Source organism: Crocodylus siamensis, chromosome 7 (assembly GCF_052110815.1).
Source record: "Crocodylus siamensis isolate JL-2025a chromosome 7, ASM5211081v1, whole genome shotgun sequence".
Lineage (NCBI taxonomy): Eukaryota > Metazoa > Chordata > Crocodylia > Crocodylidae > Crocodylus > Crocodylus siamensis.
This window is the reverse complement of record NC_143401.1, coordinates 75,473,624-75,493,623: the sequence shown is the minus strand read 5'-3', so window position 1 is coordinate 75,493,623 and position 20,000 is coordinate 75,473,624. Positions and strand designations below refer to the sequence as shown.

At 38.2% G+C, this 20,000-nt stretch overlaps 1 protein-coding gene and 1 long non-coding RNA gene across 4 annotated transcripts in view; one reads left to right on the top strand and one right to left on the bottom strand.

Annotated features, from left to right (window-relative positions):
* The window catches only part of LOC149859986 (uncharacterized), a 7,356-nt gene extending 2,384 nt beyond the window's left edge, over nucleotides 1-4,972 (bottom strand). Inside the window, exons 1-2 of the long non-coding RNA XR_016443505.1 lie at nucleotides 4,903-4,972; nucleotides 4,615-4,722 (exon numbers count right to left, since the gene is read on the bottom strand). This is a non-coding gene — a long non-coding RNA (uncharacterized LOC149859986). The remainder of the gene's footprint in view (nucleotides 1-4,614; nucleotides 4,723-4,902) is intronic.
* The window catches only part of MGMT (O-6-methylguanine-DNA methyltransferase), a 307,777-nt gene that overhangs the window by 156,501 nt on the left and 131,276 nt on the right, over nucleotides 1-20,000 (top strand). The window lies entirely within an intron of this gene.

Here is a 20,000-nt window from a genome sequence, read left to right as displayed (position 1 = left end):
CATTCCCCTGCCTCTCTAGGTAATCTGTTCCAGTGCTTAACCACCCTCATAGTTAGAAAGTTCTTCCTAATATCCAGCATAAATTTCCCTTGTTGCAATTTAAGACTGTTACTTCTTGGAAAATATCATTATTTTCCTGACAAGATAGTCATCTGGTGATATAGTAATACTTTAATACTTAGTAAACATGATCAGGAAAAAATAACAACACATGCAATACAAATCTAAAATATTTGTTAGAATGGGTCTCTTAGAGCAGTCATTTTCGTAGGTAATAGATTAAAAATATTTATTTTAATTTTTTGAACCTTTAGTTATTCTTGATAGTATTTCTCAATGTGTCATTAATAATATCTCCTTTATCAAGTAGCTTTGAGAGAATTGATGGATTTTTTTTAAAGCACATTTTCTTGTCCTATTTATACTAGATGTACATTGTAAAAAAATCATGTAAATTGCTTTTCATATAATTGTACAGAAGGGACTGCTGAACATAAAGCATAGCAAAGGAAATAGTGTTTGAGTAGTCAATAGTATCTTGTCAAACAAAAAAGGTAAAGCAAGCTTGTATAAATATTGCTGCACAAAATCTTTATGGGACTGAACAGAACACACTTCAGTTTTTTGATGCTTTGTCTTCTGTGATGGTATTAATCAGAATGAAAGCAGTACTTAAGATACCATATGTACCTCATATACTGGGCATTACAGTCAACTCACTACTTTGTAGCCTGTCCTTATAACCAGTTTCATATTGATTTTTTCACTTAACTAGTAGGGTTTACTTATGTGTTCAGTTAAGGTTTTTTGGTGTACAGCAGCATGTAGGTAGCCAGTTTGCCCCTATTGATATTAATTTATTTGTGATGCATTGAAAGGACAATGTATTGAAAGTATGATCATTGTATGAATTTCTTGGCTTCTTAAATAGTTTCCTTGCTCTTATGCTTATCTGCCTTTTATAGGCTTTCTGAAGTGTTTCTCGACAGATTTCTTTACCAATATTGTTTCTGCATGCCCATCTTATTTTCTTTGCAGTGCCTGGATAGCTTGTTTGCAAAGTTTACTTGCCCACAGTATCCCATGGGGCTTGATTCAGGACAGCATGTGCATGCAGCCCTTGAAACCATGTCAAATAGTCCCCAGATCCTAAAAGGTTGGCTACCCCTGAGATAAGGCATCATGTTAAATGGCCTCATTTTTAAAATGTTTATTTTTTATAATACCTGTATGAAATGGCACTTACACTATGAGTGTTTAGCTCATACATATAATTTGTTCAGTTTTTCTGATGAGCAATACATTGGGATAAAAATTAGTTTTAAAAATATTTGAGAGTCCATTTGACCATGTTATTAAGTCTTGCAGAAAATGCTTTACAGAAACTCTTTCCATGACAGTAGATTTAAATGCAAGAAAAGAAATGTTAGCATAGAGCAAGTACAAATAATCTTCCAGTATTATATCATGTGTTTAAATAGTTATTTACACACATATTTGTTAGAAAAAGCAAGTGTTCTTTTCTGTTTACATCAAACAACAGCAGTAATAAAAATAATCTTGCTACATACTAAAACAATAGAAGCAGTGTTTCCTACATGCTTCATTTTTGTAATCTAATTAGTGATTTGATGAATGTTAAATTGCTAATTACAGAAAAAATCATGATACTGATTATGACTCAATCTTTGATATCTATAGATACAGATCTATATATGTGTGTATATAATTATATACTGATATATAATATATTATATCTTGTATGAAAAGGACACTATAGGTATTCCACAGCGTATTCCACTTGCAAGTTTCAAGCCCTAAATGATTTGTTGATTTTTAGAAAGACTTTACAATATCAAATTATTATATTACAATATTAGGTTATGCCATGCATGTACATAATGCAGTTTTCTCTGCAGTCATATTGGATAGGAGTAGAGGAAAAGAAGAGTTAAAATAGATAAATAACTTGTTTTCATTTTTTTTAATTGAAGTAGATAACCACTTTGTCAACAAAGACCAGATTGGAAAATGTTTGACTGGTCTTATCAGTAGCATTAGAAAAAGAGGTCAGCATTGGGAGGGTTACATGTATAAAGAAAAATGCTGTTGTATCACTTATATGAAGTTTCCACTAAACAAGTGCTATGAAAAAGAAAGAAAAGAGAAGTTGTATGAAGTGTGCCAGAAAGAAATGTGAGACTTCAGTTCCAGTACTTTTTTTTCTAACAGCCATGGGTGCTTGCTTTCAAACACAGTGTTTGTGAAGCAACAGTAAGCCATGGCAGAGGGGACAAAAGGACAGCTGGATTTAGGCTTGTTTTGCTTTGGCCCCAGTGGTCCAGAAGGGGAGACGATAAGAGTTCCAGTACAGTGGATAGAACAGTGTCTGTGACAGCCAGGTGAGCTGCCTGTTTGGATACAGTCCCCAGGGTGTTTCAGGCTCTCCCTGGAAGAGGGAGAAAGGGAGCAGAGCTGACCTCCAGAGAGAAAAAATGGGCCTGATGGGCTGATTCTCCTGTCCCTTATGTGTTACTAAAGAAGTCTGGTAAGGCAGAATTTAGAGCTAGAGGCATGACCAGGGTAAAAAGAGGATTTTTAGTTTTTTGTATGTTTTTTTTCACCCAAAGCAAACCATCAGCTGTTTAGAATGAAGAATTCTCCAAACACCTTGAAACAACAAATGAGGGAGCATTATTCTGTCATTTCTGAATATGAAACCCCTCAAGTAAGAGGTCAGGTTAAGACTGTGGGGTCAAACTGATTTCTATTAGATTGTATTGCCACATCAGAATTAAATTTTTTTGTTGCTTTTTTCTTTTCCTTTTCTCTGGGGTCTTATTCTGGCTGGCAAGAGGAGGGAGTGCTATAGAAATGATATTCTCAACTTGGATGGGGGTGTTCCGCAGCTTCATGGAAGACTGATTTAGGCACAGCCACAAAGTCAGTCCACTAAAAAATTAGCTGTAATCTTTATTACATTCAGATTGATGCCAGTGTAGTATTATGTTTGTTTTACTGTTCTCTGTGGGTGTTGCGGATGCTCTGATCCAACTTTGGAGAAAGCAAACATCATTTAACAATATGTTGTAGATTATTACTCATAGATTCATAGACATTAGCGTTGGAAAGGACCTCAACAGATCATCGAGTCCGACCCCCTGCCCTAGGCAAGAAAGAGTGCTGGGGTCAGATGACCCCAGCCAGATTGCCTACCCAGCCTTCTCCTAAAGACCCTCAAGGTAGGGGAGAGCAGCACCTCCCTTGGGAGCCCATTCCAAATTCTGGCCACGCTTACCATGCAGAAGTCCTTTCTGATATCTAGCCTAAATCTGTCCTCTGTCAGTTTGTGACCATTCTTCCTTGTTACCCTGAGGTGCCCTGATGAACAGAGCATCTCCAGTTCCTTGCTGCACGCTCCTAATGAATTTGTAGGTGGCCACAAGATCACCTCTCAGCCTTCTCTTGCAGAGGCTGAAGAGATCCAGGTCCCATAGTCTCTCCTCATAGGGCTTGGCGTGCAAACCCTTAACCATATGAGTGGCCCTCCTCTGGACTCACTCAAGGTTATCCACATCCTTCTTAAGGTACGGTGCCCAAAATTGGATTAGGTACTCCAGCTGTGGTCTGACCAGTGCCACATAGAGGGGAAGTAGCAACTTCTGAGTTCTATAAGTCATGCATCTGCTGTTGCATGATAAAGTGCAGTTAGCTTTGCTGATGATTTTGTCACACTGATAACTCGTGTTCATCGTGGAGTCCACTATGACTCCAGGATCTCTTTCTGCTTCTGTGCTGCTGAGAGGATCATTTCCCAGCCAGTACATATGCTGGATATTTTTACGCCCTATGTGCAGCACTCTGCATTTGTCCTTGGTGAACTGCATCCTATTGTGTTCTGTCCACTTTTCCAACCTGTCCAGGTCTGCCTGCAATCATTCCCTATCCTCCAGTGTGTTGACTTCACCCCACAATTTAGTATCATCCTCAGACTTGGACAGAGTATACTTCTTATCCACGTCCACGTCACTGATGAAGACATTGAAGAGTAAAGGTCAAAGGACTAAGCTCTGCAGGACCCCACTGCCCACATCCTTCCAGATCGATACTGACCTGTCCACCACCACTCTCTGGGTGCGACCCCCCCCAAGCTAATTTGCCACCCACTGGGCTGTATCATCATCTAAGTTACAGCCTCTTAATTTATTTATGAGACTGGGATGAGAAACCGTATCAAAGGCCTTCCTAAAATCCAAGTAAATGACATTCATCTCTACTCTTGTGTCTAAGTATTTTATTACCTGGTCATGAAAAGAAAACAGATTAGTCGGGCGTGATCTACCTGCTATGAACCCATGCTGGTTGCATTATTTTTCCCACTGGACTCGCACAAATATAATCCTTAATAATTTTTTCAAAAACTTTGCCAAGGATAGAAGTGAGACTAATTAGCTAATAAGTACTTGGATCCTCCTTTGTCCCCTTTTTGCAAATAGGGACTACACTGGCCCTTTTCTAGTCCTCCGGGACCTCCACCATGAGTGGAGGGAGTAAGAAGAACCCCTGAAGAGAATAATAAGTGCTGGGGCAGGTGCCCCAAGCACGAGTACTTACCAAAGAACCTGGCAGGAGCAGGACACGCGGGAAGCAGGAACAGCCGAATTTATTAGCTCCTGCCAGTTCCGGTTGTCTGCGGGACAAAGAATACTCAAAAACCGCACCCTGCAGCAAGTGGAAGCAGAGGAAATGAAAGTGAGAGGGAGATGGACCGGCAGACGCAGAGGGAGCTCCGTGCGGAAAAACTATGCTAAAGAAAAAATAGCGAACACCACCCTGGGAGCGTTAAAGGGACAAAACAAGGAGCTTTCTCCCTCTGAGGCTTGAAGGAGTCTCCATACTTACCTGAAGTGAAGGAGTAGAGTGAAGCAACCGCCAAGACCCAGAAACAAGCAACCATCACAACACCAAGCCTGCAGTTGAAGAAGACATCAAAACCGTGAGAGTAAGGGTACTGCAGGCAAGAATGCTTGTGCAAACGGACCCTCTGAGCCCTGCAGCCCTCTGAAACACTCATGTACTCAGCAAAGAATGGCCTGTCTGTATCCAGTTGGTAATAACTGATTGAGCCTATTAGAAGGGAACTGCAATAGGAAAATCTGAAAAACCTTAGCTAGAGGAAAGGATAACAGCCAAGTAAGAGATTTTAAAGTTAATCCCACCTGTATACTATAATAGTATTTTTTTAAACATATATGTTTAATTTTAGCTTGCTGTTTGTTTCCTGTGGTATAAGCTAAGTTAGCCTTTCTCATTCCTTAATATACATGCTACTAAGTAATTATTTTGTTTGGGGAAGAGAACAAGGATGTAAAATGGAGCATGGTAAGGGCAGAGACCAAGGGTTCTCTTATTAATTTAAGATTAATGAATTCTTTTTTTTCCTATTATTGCTAATATAATATGTAGAATCAAAATAAGAATTTTTTTCATTGAGACTACCAGTCTTATTTTTGTAAACAGAGTCCTTAAGTAATTAAATAGTCAGTAGATGTATTAAAATTAAATTTGGTACAAAAACTCTTCATTTGCATGTAGAAACACATGGATCGCCCAAAGTAGGAAACTTCTATAGGGACTGCATACAGAGGTGTAACTGAGGAGGAGATGGAAAGCAAGTAGTGAAATGTATAGGTAGGTTGTTGCTGTGCTGCTGGTAGGGTTATGAAGAGGTGTTTGAACTTCTAAAAAGGTTTTTGAAGTGTTTTCACACTATTTCTTTTTAATTTAAAACAGCCATAATAGTGATGGAGTGGTATGCTCTCTTGTCAGACTCGTCTTCAACATTATTCTGCATATTCGCATTCTCCATGCTGAAAACTGTTTTATGTGACAGATAAATGAACTGACAACGTATTTTTATTTTTATCATTCTGTTCATTTCATTTATGTATCACTAATTTTCTTTTATTGTCCCTATTATAAATCTTACACTATATTTATATGAGAAGCTTGAGTATATGTCTGACTTCACAAATAATGCAGATATTGTTAGCTAATGTTGAAGGAAGCCTCAAGTGAAATTAATCCACAGTAATTCATAATTATAAATCATTTTCCTTTATATAGATAATAATCATTCTCTTTATCCTTAAAATCTGTTTTCTGTTTCTTTACTGAAGCAAGAGGTTATTGTGCGACTGCAGAAGTATGGACACTAGTTATTAACTCATAAAGCAGTTGCCAGATGCTATTGATAGTGGCCTGTGTCATTAAGTTTGGTCTTGTACAATTTTGCCATCTTGTTTTTGGATGGCATCCTATCTTTCTACATACGTATTACTACTGTTACTACAGATTTTTTTAGAGGCTTTTGGAATTTTATTGCAACTGTTTCTGTATACAATATGCCTAGACTCATGTAACTTAGACCTGATGTGAAAACAGAATGACTCATTCCTTAACTAGCTTAAAAATCCTGTCAGAACGTTTTATTACTTAATGAATATTTCAAGCTACCATGATCGATAATAATGCTTCATTCTATAAATGAAGTCTGTTTCGTAAAAGATTTCTTTTTTTAAAAGGCTGCTAGAAGTCTCTCAGATTATTTAACTTTCTATAAAAAGTAAATTAGGACTGTTCCAACGAATAAATGCGATGAGAGCATTTGACTCTGTAGAGTGGACACTTTCATAAAGTCAGAGAAATCTGTCCTACAGCCAAAATTTGAACTATAGATTAATATACTCTGTGTGCTCCTACAGGTTACTTTTCTTTCTTCATCTCATGAGTACCATTTTCCCCGTCAACTAATTGGCATGCTGCCAAAACTAGGTGCTTCTCCTTGATACAAAATTGGAGATCGTGACAGGTCTTGTTAAAGTACTTTATGGCCTGTTTTAATTGTACCAATAAAGCTTATAGAACTTTTTAGGTAGGTTGATGGTGTGCCTTTGCCATGGAATTATCCCGCCTAGTTCCCAAAACAAATAGAGCTAATACAATAATTAGCAATGATAAAAAAACTTACCTGTATATAAAATTAATTGTACCAAAAAATAAATTTGATTTGTGGAGGAATGGAATACAAAAATGCTGTCCCATTTCACTTTTGCATTCTCTTCCATCTCACTTCTATGCTATATCAAGAGCAGCTCACAGCCTGGGTTCATAAACCTATTTGTATTCTGATGGTGTTATTTAAACAGTTTATTTTGTTCTTCTGAATATATATTATTAAGGAATACTTGCCAGCCATTTTGTTCCACAGTGCAGCTTACAAATGTAAAAAAAATTTTAAAAAATCTAAAATAAGATATTCTGTTTTATGGAATGCACATGATTTAATGATATCAGTTTCATTATAGGAATAAAAAGTTAAGTTTATAAGGAATGAGCATGGAAGGGCTTATTTCTATTGTAAAGATTTTCTGACGGAAAAATATAAGCCTTTTTTAAGTCCTCTTTAGAAAATCAATTATCTCATGAGATCAAGCATTGTATTATTTACAAGCAAAACATTGAGGGGAAAAATTTCATAAAAAAGCCACATTTAATAGAGAAAGATGTTAGAATACAAGAGAAAATTAGATTTTATATTATTATACCATATTTAAAAGTAGCAATTACCAAATCTGAGTGTACACTTTATCATAAATGGCAAAAATATCTGACTGCATCTATAAGACGCTACAAGACGCGCTGAACGTTCACAGAAATATTTGAAATAGACTTCCTTTTACAGCAAACAATAATATTGAACTGACACATATATTTACAGATCTCAGAATGTACACATTCCATGTCTTTTTCTTTTTTTTCCAGTGAGCTTAGACCTCAAGTAAATGTACAAACTGCACTCTTCCAGCCTTCCTGCAACACTATAAATTTTTTGTTAAGTTTCTTTCCAAAATATACTGTACCTTAGGGTTTTAGGATCTTCTCTGTCAAAGTTTCCATAGTGCCCATTTTCCTGAGATCCAGTCTACCCTCTTTGATATGCTAGGGAGAGTTAATGAGCTGCATTTGCCATGTATTGAGCAGAACTCCAGTTGGGGCATAACATGTGGTATAAATATGTGGGGGAGAGGAGAGCCATGCCACTTAAATAGAAGCAAGATACTAGCAGAAGAGCTATAGAACTCTTTAAAGGCAGAAGAATTGGTAGAATCTTCTCGTGAAAGAATTCAGCTATTAATAGATTACTCTAGGGTGACTGCCCTTACATTGTGTAAAGGACTGCTCTATACTATCAGCCTCCTAATGACTGCATAGGGACAGCTGGTATGAAGCAAGGGCATGGCCAGTGGATCTGATGCTATTACTTTAAAGAATAAGAGTATAAAAAGCCCTTCAAACTTTGTTAGCCCCTTTCTAGTATTCATGTAGCTTCATAGACATAACTGATTCATAACCTTAATAGCTCCCCCTCCCACCTCCTGTTGTTCCTTAGCCAAAAAGTCCTAGTAAATAAGCTTTATATATTTATGCATATATAAGGATTGGAATGACCCAGAGTACTATTCAGCTTGAGCTGGCTCATGGGAGAGGCACTCCACAGCTATGGATATAACTTTCAAGCTTTACTGTGGCTCTAATCCACTTCATGACCCGTATGGAAATTTTACCATTAACCATTTCCTGTCTTTCCTTATAGTTGTGAAGTCAAGATCTGTGCTACTCTAGGCAGAATCACTGCAGTCTGTGCTTTCCTTCTCCCATAGGGGTTGAACTATAGGTTCTGTACATCTTTTATAAGGATTGAAGGAAAATTAATCTAGGAAATACCTGCATGGTAGTCTTTGTTTTTGCAGAAAATAATTATTTGCCAGCATCTGTTTTGCTTTGTTTTTTTTTAAATGTCTGCATTCTTGCACGGTTTTGTTTTTCTGTAAGCACCATAAATGGATGTAAATATTTTATATGGTTATCCCAAAACTATTCACAAATAGTTGACCTGAAAGAAACTGAATGGCTTTGGCTGAGGGGCAAAAAAACTGGAGTTTAATTCACAAAACTGCTAGGATATGGGAAACCCACATTTAATTCCCTTCCCTTTCTTAAGGGAGTTGAACATAAATTTACCACCAATAGCTAAAGAACTAGGGAAAAGTACTATAGCTTTTAGAGCATAAGATTTTGGAGATGGGGAGATCTTTGATCTCTCCTGGTGAAAAATGTTCCTTTCTTCTTAAATAATAAAGCTAGAACAGAGGTGATGTCATGTTGATCGAAGTGATCAAAATATTAGCCATTAATTATAGTATGAACATATTTTCAGGGTGGAGGCGCTTCACAGTATGCATATTCTTAAACGTTTTATAATATGATGACTTTGTTAAATATGATCATTTTGACATCTTAATATTTCCAGTTGCTTTTTCATGTAACACTGGTAAAATATAGGAAATGTTCATCTCAATGGTATAAATGGTGTATGACCTATTGTAAGTTATCCTCAAAATGTCCATTATGTTAAGGAAGATTAAAATGGTAAACTTCCTACTAGACTGACTGAATATCTAAATAGCATACAGTTCAGAGTCTATGCCTCTCATAGAACTAATTATACTCATTTGCTGGGCTTGGGGACTGTAAAGTATTCACTTTCATGATAGCTGGATACTGCCCATTATAAATAGTTTTGTCCTCAATACAATATATCCAGTGCATTTTTGTAGTAAAACATGCCAGGTAGTTTTGCTTTGATTGTAGAAGAAGCTACTGGCACACCACAGCCAGCTATATTTGTTATGTTGTCACTGTGCATTAAGTATTAAGTTTTTCAGTAATAAATTAAGAACTATATTTATGCCTTTCTGTCTACTAGAAATCTAATTTTGGAAATACTTAAATTTAACATGGAAATACTTTGTTATTTTTAAAGTAAAAATATTTTTACTTGATTTTAGGATCTTTTGGTTATTCATAATAGAAATGTAAGGAGGTTTATAAAAAAGGTTTATAATTTTAGGTCTGTAATTTTAAAACAAAGACAGCATTCTGTAATACAGAGATTCACACGACTTCCCTCAAGTCAGAAAAATCTGTATGCATGCAAAAGCAACCTCAGGGTTTTTTCATGCTATCTCATCTCACCAATCAGAGTGAATCTATACCAGATTCTGCTGCTTACTGAGTTCATATTGAATTCAAGTGTTCCTAGCCAATGTTGTGGCAGACAGAGTTGATTCCTACAGATGATTGCTTCTGAAGTTTTTAGACTCAGCAGAATTCTAATTAAAGTAAATGATTGTCATTAGTTTCCTTAGAATAAATATTTATTCTCTAGCGACACCTGAAGAAGTGATAACTTATAATAAAGTGCTATATGTAGGTGCCAGGTCAGCAAAAGAAAAATGGGGAGAGCAATACTAACAATTAGAATTTTGAAGCATGAAAGCAACAGCACAAAAAAGACTTGTGAGTTGTACTTGATTTGAATTCAATAAGACAATGCAGACATTTTCAATCAGTGTGCTGGAAATTGGTTACACCACAGCCATTAGCTCAATGAATGTAAAGGGAATCTTTAAGACCTCTCCACAACAAATCTTTAAAAAAAAAAAATCTCTATAGTACTTTTCTGTGGTTTGGTGTTTTTTGTGCTAGAAGAAGTTGGTTTTAGGATATGAGGCTTTCAAGTTTGTTGACTTCATATAAAATTAATTTCTTATTTTAGTGTCATACACTATATATTAGGCTGAATTATGCTTCCATCATTGCTTACAAATATATACTTTAAGTTTTCTTTCAATTCTCCCTTTGCTGTGGACTGTTGTGGGTTTTAGAGTTTTCCCATGTATTTTAGGTGTGTAGAATTCTTTGTTTAAATTAACTGTCTGTGTTATGGGCTCCATTAATGTTATTTTAATACATTTATTTTGGATTTACTGGTTACAACAAGAAATATCCTAAGCTTTGATTTCATGTTCTTTTCTCAGAAAACACTCCAGCCTAGCTGTCTCAAGTGCCTGGTTTATTTTCCAAAATCATTTGCTAGGAGATGGAACAGATCTTGCCATATATTGGCAGCATTATGGAGTTAGATTCTTGGCTGAAGTCTCTGGAGATCACAGACGATCACACTCGCTCATGGTAAAAGAACTAAAAGTAACACATACTGCAGATTATTTCCAAAGCCACTAGCATTATTTATTTAACAATGAATGAGCACATAAAAAAAAAATCTTTAAAACATGGCTCTGAGTGCATAGCGTTGAGCTGCTTCCAAAGTGTTTTGGAAGACTATTAAACCTCAAAAATTCATGTTCAAATAATATTAATGGCCTAACTTACATAAACAAAGCAAGAATATTTCAGGTTGGGGCTAAAATTTTATTTTAAAGACACCGTAAATAACGGAGACCATAGATAGCCTGTAAGATCACCCAGAGTTTAATTTAGACCTGGAAAGGCATTTTAGTGTCATATTTAAATTTCCTTGCTTTTATTTTTTGTCAGACTTCATTACATTCTTTATTTATTTTTGGTAACTAAATAAGTTGTGAATATTTCAGATGCACTTTTTATGACAACCTAAGAGAATATAATCTATATTTTCTATCACTAACTTGTTTTTTTTTTTTGCTTAAATTCCTAAAGGGACAGAGTTTACTTGCTTTATCTTCCTTCTTTCTCTTAGCAGACAATTTAATCACCACTCCCTATTTCCTGAGATGGAAGTAATCATTTAAAGCTTGTAATGCTTGCTACTTCACAAGAATAAGCCGTAATTTCCTCTAATGTCCAGTGCCGTCTAAAAAGCATCTCATTTGGTATTACTTTTTCCCACAAATCCAGTTTCTAAAAAACAATTTTTTCTTTAAGCTTACATTTTAATAACCCCTATTTTTCAATTCTGCAGTCCACTTAACTTCATTTTTTGTAGCACCATGAAAAACTGTGAGTTCCAGTATTTCAGAGTTAAATTCAAAAGTTGTTTCCAAACAAGAAATTATCTAGCAAGTACACACAGATTTAAGGAAGGAAGAATATTTGGCTTTATAACATTTAAATACATAAATTAAAGTATGAAACGTATTTTATAACTCTTATTATAGTTGTTATCCCAGAGGCTATTGCTTCATTATTTGTGTGCATCATTCCTGCCTAAACTTTGGAATTACTATAGCTAAGAATGTCTTAGTTCTGCCATAGCCATGGCATAGGACTGAACAAGTAGTCTCTGGTATAGTCAAACTTGGACAGCCAAGACAACCGTTAACACTAACCTTTCCATCGGAATATGACTGTACTACAAACAAAAGGGATATCTAGTTGCTGCTGAACCACACACAAAGAGATCATTATGCTACTAAATTTCATAGTAGCTCAGTGAAAAAACTTCACATAAAACAGATAATCTCAGTGAGCCTTAGTACTCAGAATCAGTAGAAAGGCCATCATCTTGGTTGCCACCATGTGGTGCAGAGAGATCAGTATCGTACGTTGACCCACCTGACAAGTGATTTTTGCCAATTACGATCAGAAGTGGCTGACTACTTTCCCTTTGAGTTCCCCAGAATAATCATATTTACATGCAAGGATGGGTCAAATTACAAGAGACTGGAGGTTTGTGTCACATATCAGGATTCCAGGGGTAGCCAAGACGCCCCCTGAAAGCTCTGTGACCATGCCTACTCCAACCCTAGGGTGCCTACCCATCTTTCCTGCCACACCTTGATGGAAATAGAATGATAATAGTGTGGGAGGCTGACCTGATCTTACTATAATGACCACCCAGATTGTGGTCATGGACTTGTGGGTACCTACCCCCTGCACATGTCCCATGACTCGCAGATGTTCTGCCAGCTGCTGACACAACCCCCCTTCAGCCCTCAGATCCCTTTCTCTCTCTTGGCCCCTCTCCAGTTGCCAGACCCCTTGGTCTCTCCTCTGGCCCCCTCTCTGGGCCTTCAGAACCCTTGGTCTCACCCAGCCCCTCCTTGGGGCACCAGACCCTTCAGTCTCTCTCCTGGATCCTCTTCAGGGTGTCAAATCTTCTGTACTTCCCTGGCTGTTCTCCAGGCCCTTGGCTCTGTCCGGCCCTGCATTCTATTCCTGGCCCATCAGTGAGGCCACTGGACTCTTATACTCCTAGTCTTCCCTGGCCCCTTGCTGGGCTGCTGGACCTTCAAGGTCTGGGTCCTCCCTGGTGCCTCACTGAGCCTCTGAACCCTTGTGGTCCTGATTTTTCCCTGGCCCCTCACTGGGCCTCTGGACCTGCATAGTCCCGATCTTTCCTCGCAAGTGTTTTCCTGTTCGGTTGTGCTCCGCTAGCCTTTGCCCTCCAGGGGGTCACCCACAAGGCAGCAGAAGCTGAGGCTTTCCAGCACCCCTTCCTTACCTTTCCCTGGACTGCCCCACCACAGGCAACCCCACCACACCAACCAACTCCACTAGGGTACAGTTTTAGGTCTTACCTAGGACTGGTCTTCAAACCTTCCTGGTCTTGCATGTTTCTCTCTGGACTCTCCCATAGATGTCCTGTTTCCCTTCTGGGCTGGTAGGCACTGAGCTCCCCAGCCCTAGCCCCATCTTACCTTTAAATTCTTGCTCTCTGGACCCCAGCTCACTCGCAGATCCCTACCAGCCATTGTCATCTGAGGCTATAACACTCCCTGACCATTCCCTCAGCTGTGGCCCCACAAGGACCATTGTGCCTCTTCTAGGCCCTGGCCCACCTCCAGACCACTCAAGACTCTAGACTCCCAGTCCTGGCAGTCTCTCACAGTGGTCTGTTTCACCCTTCAGCCTTTCCTAGGCCCTGGTCCCAGCATAGGCCAGTCAGGATTCCCAGGGTCAGTGCTCTGTGGGTCCACCAGCTCAGGACCATCCATAGATTGCTTACTCTCCTTGGACTTGCTGGGAGCCCTCCATAGGCAGACCCTTTCTTCTCTGGGCTCATCTGGCCCCCTCAATGAACCCACCAACTCTCAGCAAGGGACCTACTCTCTCACTAGGCCCCTGTGCACTTGGCCCCTTTCTTCTCAGGCTAATCTTGCTTCTCCACAGGGCCCAGGCACTAAGCCCTTCTCTCAGGGCTCTCTCCTTGCCCCCCTCAACAGGCCCATAGACTCAGCCCTGCCTCCAAGGGCTCTGAACCCCACACTGGGTCCCCAGGAACCTCCTCCATCCCCTTAGTTCCCACCCAACCCTCCAGATGTCATTCTTCTTGCTGGAATTCAGGGGCACCGGCCTTCCTGCTGGGTGACATTCCTACACCAACTCCCAAGACGTTACTACCAGCCCTGCTCTCAGGGTCTGGGTTTATACCTAGTCTACACCCAGCCCTCCTCCAATCAGGAGACTCCCTTCACACAGGTGACTCCTTTGGTCAGGCCTTGTCACACCTGCCAGCCCCCTGGATCAGCTGACTCAGCAGTTAACCTTGATCTCACCTGCCAGTGGCTGGCACATCAAGTGCCCTGCAACTGTTAGTTTGTGATTTCTAAATAAATGTGAAAAAAATTCTGTAAGGGTTGTCACTATTTATATGTGACCTCTAAACTTTGTCTTTAAGTTTTTATGTGAACTTTGTACAGTATAATACACTAGTAAAGACAGATTATGCTGATTTTGAGCCTTGCATTCAAAACACCATGAACTTAAAAAATCTATCTATCTATCTATCTATCTATTTTGCCAAAGGTTACTTATATAAAAAACCCTTTGACAATCATAAATAGAGCTGTAACTTCTGGGTTTTTTCAAAAGCTCATGACTGTCATATTTACATAGTCTCCAAATTATACGTTTTTTAAAAAAAAAACAGTCAGTTCAAATACTCTTTGTAGTAATGAGGGTGGTCCTGGGAAATGAAGTTGTTTCTGTATTTTGGAGAAAATCCTATTTATTTTAAAAAGCATGCAGAGTAGGTGCGTTTTGTGGGCTCTGTGAGCACTACCTCCTCACCTTCAGGACAAAATTATATTCTGTTATGTCATTATAAATCAGTGGCAACTTGGTTGACTCTCTGGCTACCTGTGTTATTTACTCACACAATTATCTCTGTCAGACTTGCAAAATGAAGCTCCTTTGGTCTTGTTAAAAAGCTTTCGTGAGATGAGCTATATGTCCAAATGCTTTCAGTTTCAGAAAATTACAGTAAATGCAAGAACAGTTTCTTGGCTGTTTTCAGCAGCAGTTTGTAGTATTAGTTCTTTCCTTCTGAAAGAAATATAGACAGTTCTTAGAATAGAGAATTGTAGAGACCATAGGAATAATTAGAGAATCTTGCTTACCTCATGAAAATATCTAGTTAGAAGAAATAAACTTGAGCTGCACTATTCTGGTCAAGCAAAGCTTAAGTGAAAAAAAATATCACTGTGAGAGTATTCCTCACTAAGATCTTCAGCTCTGATTCAGGATAGTTTGGTCTCATTAATTTGGGTGCTTAAAATTCTTATCAAGGCTTTTCATATGGTATCCCACAACATTTTTGCAAACAAGCTAAGGAGGAGCAGGTTGGATGAATGGACTGTAAGGAAGAAAACTGGCTGGATCATCAGGTTCAAAGGGTAATGACTCAATGTCTAGTTGGCAGGTGATATCAAGTGGAGTACCCCAGGGGTCAGTCCTAGGGCTGGTTTTGTTCAATATCTTCATTAACAATGTGGAAGATAGGATGGATTGCAACCTCAGCAAGTGTCCAGAAGTTGGGAATGGTAGATGCGCTGGAGGGTAGGGCTAGGATTTAGAAAGACCTAGACAAATTAGAGGATTAGACCAAAGGAAATCTCATGAGGTTCTATAAGGCCAACTGCAAAGTCTAGTACTTAAGACAGAACAATCCCATGCCCCAGTACAGGCTGGGAACCAACTGGCTAGGCAGCAGCTCTGCAGAAAAAGACCTGGGGGTTACAGGGGACACTAAGCTCAATATGAGCCAACAGTGTGCCTAGTTGTGATAAGGCTAACAGCCAACTGGACTTCATTAGCAGGAGTGTTGCCAGCAGGTTGATAGAAGTGATTATTCCCCTCTAACTGGCACTGGTGAGGCCACATCTGGAGTACTGTGTTCAGTTTTGAACCTCGCTTCCTCCCCTACAGAAGTGATGTGGACAAATAGAGAGTCCAGCAGAAGGCAAAGAAAATGGTGAGGGGGCTGGAGCACATGACTTTTGAGGAGAGGCTGAGGGAATGGCTTTTTAGTGTGGAAAACAGAAGACAGAGGGGATTTAATAGTAGCCTTCAACTTCCTGAAGGGGGTTCAAAAGGGGATGGAGCTACATTATTCTCCGTGGTGGCAGATGACAGAACAAGGAGCAATAGTCTCAAGTTGCTGCAAGGGTTTAGGTTGGATATTAGGAAAAACTTTCTCACCAGGAGGGTAGTAAAACACTGGAACAGGTTACTCCCTGAGTTTGTAGAATCTTCATCCTTTTAGAAGTTTTTAAGACCTGGCTTGACAGAGCTTTGGCTGGGATGATGTAGTTGGGACTGGTCCTCCTTTGAGCAGGAGGTTGGACTAGATGGCCTCCTAAGGTCCCTTCCAGCCCTAATTTTCTATGATTCTTCTTTTCAGTAAGAACACTTCTTAGCCCTAGTGAGGGCTAAACAATTCTTAAAGCTAAATGAGAGGATTTAGCTATATAATATTTTTTATAATTTTTATTAAATACATTTTAATGCAAATAGCAAAGGTATACTAATACAGTTGCGTGCTCAGGGCAGCTACAACCCATGGGGCAGTGGCAACTTCCAGCAATGCAGGATGGCACATTAAAGACTAACTCATTCAGAAAGGGCATAAGTTCTTTTTGTAAGCTACAGGCTACTTCATCGGATGTATCTGAACAAGTTAGTTGCCACCCTACCCTGCCTTATACCTGACATCACACCAACATAGCTAACTACCTCTTTCTATTTGTGTGACCATTGCAAACTGATACTTACAGATGTTTAAATGTGTGTGTGTATATATGCCTGTAATGTATTGTGTCCATGTCTACAAAATACCCTTACCCAGTAGATCATTTTAATTCACTTAAGAGTATTTGAACAAAATTTTACCTGGTTATGTTTACCTCTACTATAAGTAATAGTAAATTTTCACACTTGTATTCCATACTTGCAGTATACTTAATAAAATAAGTACACTGAATCTCTAAAATAATATTAGAGATGAATCTTCATATTTAGCTTTTAGAATTTTTCAGCCTTCATATACAAAGGGCATCTTTACTGAAAGGAGCAGATTGTTTTGATTAGCTGCACATATTAGAGACTTGTATACTCAGTGGAGCCCTCTTTCAAGAGCAATGCAAGCTTTAAAATCACTCTGTTTGGATTTCATTGTAACCTAAAGTAAATCAGACTAGAGTGGAAATTGAGATCCTACATATATTCAGAAAATAAAATAAGACCTGTTTGTGTTGCACAGTATTCATGTTGCTTAAATGACACGTGGTTCTAACAAAATACTTGTAAGAGGCTCCCTGCTGTAAGGCTATTAAAGTGGCTGTTTTCTAGTTGTTGCCCCATTAAAAATGTCACACTGCAGGTCTAGAGAACAGCAAAAGCACTTCTCTACCGTCAAGATTGTGACTCAGTACACCAGTGCTTATGCTAGTGACTCAGTCCCTTGTTGAGCCCTGGGTAAGGAGGTGTAGGGGGGAGGAGGAGAGCGATTGGGATACTGTCTGAATCACTAAGGGTCAAACAGGAATTCCTGTGCAGTGTATTTCCAACCTTGATCACCACAGGCAAGGAGAGTTCTCCTCATTGGTGAAGCATGGTAGTTGACCAGAAGAAAAGGAGTGATAAATTTAGATTCTTTTGGCATCTGCAGGTCATTATTGGAATTATAGCAGCTGGCTGCTAGGTCATAAAGTTACTTTGACAGGTTATGAATACTGAGACTACTCTTAACTATTGTGGCCTACTCCATCGTCCTCATTCATTATTGTCAAGAAGATATCCTCTTAGGAAGGGTGGGCATAAAATTAAAAAAAAAAAAGGATTAAAGATGAAATATTTTTACAAGCTTTTTTATTTAAACCTGAAGGAAAGAGTCAAAAGCAAGATTGCATTGTTATAGAAGTAAATTATTGCTTAATAAGTATTTAGTTCTTAATGTTAAATAATTTCTTAAACTGCTGTACTTTTTAAATGGTCTTTAACTGTTGTATTCTTAACAATGGTAACAATGCAATCATAGTTCATACAAATGAGGTCTTGAATATTTTAATCATTAGTTGTGCTGCATAGAGTGCATGTATATAAATATTCAGTACAAAGCTCTAGATGCATCTTTTCCTGAATATGTTGATACACAAATCCATTGGTTATTCTATAATATGTACCAATACCCTTTTTCTTCAGCTTTTAGTCACATACGTTGTTCCACACTGGCGAGGAAGCTGGCACACGTCAGCTCTTATTAAATAATATGAGAGGGAAATTCTTTAAACCATCAGGCAGAAACAGTTCACAGTAAAGAAAAAGAAAAGAAGTTGAATTGTGGTATGTTTAACCAAAATAACAACATTATTTATCCTTTAACTACATACAGAAATGTAGATCACTCTTTCCTATTTCAAAACTGATTATTTCTAAGTAATTTTATTAGGCTATGATAAACAAACAGAGTCTGGTCATTAATTTCTACAGTGTTAAATCTCACTAAAAGCTGCATAAAGGATGCTCTGGGTTAATTCTGGATTTAACCTAAAGATGTTTATTTTTAATTGGAATATAACTATGTAATGAAAATCTAGTGTAATATTGTTTCATGGTTTAAGTTGACCTAGCGTTTTTGGCTGTAACCTTTGTGTAATTTATTGATTGCTGTCAACAATTAGTCATTGTACTAGTAGTGGGCCTTTCAGTCTTGTTTTTAGTCTAAGTGAATTTCACTAGAAGGCCCTTTACAGCTGTATATCTTTATACAGTATGAGTTGGTATGTAGGACCTGGAATGAATTTTGTACCCTGAGTTTTCATTAATATAGTGCAATAGTACATAGTAATGCAAATCTAAAAACTGGGGACTAGTAAATACACTGTCACTTCGATGCCCCTGGGTAAGTGCAACAGTATTTCTTTGGCTTCATTTCAAATGAAAAACAGTGGTTGGTTTAAAAAAAGAAGAAGCTCTACCAGTATGTAGTCTGTTCCTGTTTTTCATAACAGAACAAGTATCTTTATCTGTATTTTAGTGTCAAAGTTGTTTAAATATAAAAATGCTCGCAGAACTATTCAATACCTTGTATATATGAATCCAGTGAAATAATTTTTTGGACACGAAGCCAAGAAACTTGCTTTGACTTTGGATTCAGCAATTGCACCTCGAAAATATTTTTTTTCCTCCCAAATTGTAGAACTTCTTAAATTTTTGTGTTCTTTATGACCATTTATTCCATCTGTTAACTGCTTTATGTAGAACTGGTTTCCCCTTGAGTTTGTATTGTAGCCAGGCTTCTTTAAGCTTAAGTCCTTGCCCCCTGGTTTTTTCTATCTAAGCTAATGTCAAATACTCTTGTAGCGTGTACCCTCGCTATTCCCTTCAGAATTGTGTATATCTCTGTGAAGTTCTTTTGTAATCTTCTTTATTTCAAAGACTGCAAGCATGGTTTCTCTAACCTTTCTGAGTAGCTAAGATCTTTCAGACCCTCCATCACGCTAGGTGCCTCCCTGCTGTTCCATCTGCATTGCTATCCTACTTTTTTATAATCTGGTGGTCAGATCTGTGTACTGTATTCCAAAAAAGGCTCATTCACCATTTAGAATCTGGAAATAATGTCTGTAGATACCATAGAAATTTTTGTCTCTGTATTGTTAACTTTAACTATTTTAAAGCATGATGCAAAGTTTTAAAGTTCTGTAACCCACCCCACTCCCTAGGTTTTCTCAGTACAACCATCAAAAATTCCCCAAATACTTAGCTCAGTTTTAAAATTTCTTTTTCTTTTTCTTCCCTGTTTGAACTAGCCTAATTCTCTTCTAATCTGAAAATTACCTGAAGATGTCTAAAGGATGCCTCTGTTTCTAGGGGAA